Here is a 2334-nt window from a genome sequence, read left to right as displayed (position 1 = left end):
AATCTCTCCAAAAAAAAAAAAAAAAATAACCCTTCACTCTCTCCCGCTTCTGAACTACACGTCTGAGATTGAAATGTTGGAGGTTTCTTCTTTTTAAGAAGAATTTTTTTCTTTATTCATGAGCGCATGTGCACGCAGGTGGAGAGGGGAGGAGAGAGAGGAGAGAGAGAGATAGGCACACTCCACAGGGTCTGGTCGCACCATGATCCCTTTCCTCCAGCCCTCTTGCTGGGCACTTGTGTACCTGCCCAGAGTGTTCCAGGCTGACCTGGCAGGGGATTCAGACTGAGATTGCACTTGGGATTCGGCTTGTCTTGAGCACTGCACCACCGCTGCACCGCAGGCCAGCATCGAGCTCCTTCCTGAGGCCCTAAGGGGTCCCTTCCATGCACTCCACCTAGCTTTCTGTGGCTGCTGGCCATCCTTGATAGTTCTTGGTTTGCAGCTACATCACTTTAATCTCTGCTTCCATCACCTGGGCTTCTCCCTGATGTGCGGCTGCATCTCTGTACCCACATTTTTCTTCTTTTTAAAAGTTTATTTACTGGGGACCAGCAGTTGGTGTAATGGCTTTGTCCCTGGACTCCCATGTAGTCGACCGCGGTTCGCGTCCCAGACCTGGTGGCTTAAACTCACGCCGGGCGCGTGTGCATGTGTGCCCAAGACCCTGAGAGGAGAATGGAGGAGAAGGGATTACGGCGTGGCCATCCCCCCCGGGCGGCGATTTCTTGCTTTCTGTCTCTCTGTCTCTCTCTGTCTTTCTGGTGAGCACACACGCCCTATAGCAAATACCTCTCCAAAAGAAAAAAAAAAAGTTTATTAATTTATTCCATGAGCAAGCAAGAGACAAAGGGATGGCACCCCAGAGTCTGGACACCATGATCCTTCCCGTGCAGCCTTCAGTCTGCCGAACATCACGAGCGGATGGTGCCCCTGTGCTCAGGGACGTCTGCAGACTTGCTCCAGGAACCTTTCAGGAGGTGCTTGCCTTGCAGAGCATTAAGTTTTACCGCTGTGCCATCCTGTCCTCTGTATCCAACTCTTTGCTTAGCACCAGTCTGTTGAATTTAGGGTCTACCCAAACTCAGTGTAAACCTCATTATAACTCAATTACATCTGCAAAGACCCGTTATTCCCAAGGCCACATTCATAAGTACAGGGATTAGGATGTCGACACGCCTTTTGGGAGACACGATTCAATGCACAAAAATCACTAGTCTCATCTGAAAAACCTTTAAGAATTGGGAAGCTGTCATGTTCATAGGTGTGGCTCCAGGTCTTTCAAAATTTTAATTTTCACTCGAAACGTAAATTTCATCATTGGCAAAAGTATGATTGAGTAATATAAATGACAAGTACTATAATACAATAAAGAAGAGGAAAAGTTGTTATGTTTAGTGGGAGTTTCACTTTGTTCATCTTTAAGAAATTGTCCCCCAAATACTAAAGTTGAAATAACCTTAGTTTATTCATCTTTTTTTTATTATTATTTTTAGGTTAAAATAGCATTTCATTTATAAAGTTCAGCTCATAACTTAGTGGCAAAAGTACTTCTCTGGGCTCGGCCACGGTGGTACAGATGAGATTCTGTCGGGACTGCCTATCTGTTTGTCTTCCTCATGAAAAGGAACTTTTTCTTTTCTTTCCTTAGGCAGCTATCCTACTTAGACAGTGGAAATGCTCTGTGTGTCCTCCTGTATTGCTTCAGGGCATTAAAAGATTTGCATTCTGGGCCAGCAGGTAGTGTGGAGGTTTAGGCGGCTAGTGTGTACAAGGCTGACCGTGAGGTTGGAGTTCTGGATCCAGCGGTTTGGGAAAAACAAAAACAAATCCGTGGGACACCTGGGCATGTGTGTCCAAAATCAGAGAGGAGAAATGGAGGAGAAGAGATTGCAGCATGGCCATGCAGCACCCCCGGGGGGGAGGGAGTGATTTCTCTGCCTCCCCTTTTCTAACAGTAGGCTTGCCTTACAACAAACTAAAAAAGCGAGAGAGAAAAAACGTGTACTCCAAAGTCAGGATTTAATACATGAATCATGCTTTTAAAAATCATTTATTAAATTTTGGTACCAGCAGTTAGCGTAATGGCTATGTCGCTGGACTCCCACGTAGTCGACCGTGGTTCAAGTCCTGGACCTGGTGGCTTAAACTCACGCCGGGCGCGTGTGCGTGTGTGCCCAAGATCCCGAGAGGAGAATGGAGGAGAAGGGATTGCAGCATGGCCATCCCCCCGGGAGATGATTTCTCGCTTTCTATCTCTCTGTTTCTCTCTGTCTTTCTGGCGAGTGCACGTGCCCTATAGCGAAAACTTCTCCAAAAAAAAAAAATCATTTA

The sequence above is a fragment of the Tupaia chinensis genome, unplaced genomic scaffold (genome assembly GCF_000334495.1).
Source record: "Tupaia chinensis unplaced genomic scaffold, TupChi_1.0 Scaffold000515_1, whole genome shotgun sequence".
NCBI classification, from domain to species: Eukaryota; Metazoa; Chordata; class Mammalia; order Scandentia; family Tupaiidae; genus Tupaia; species Tupaia belangeri.
This window is presented reverse-complemented; position numbering follows the sequence as displayed.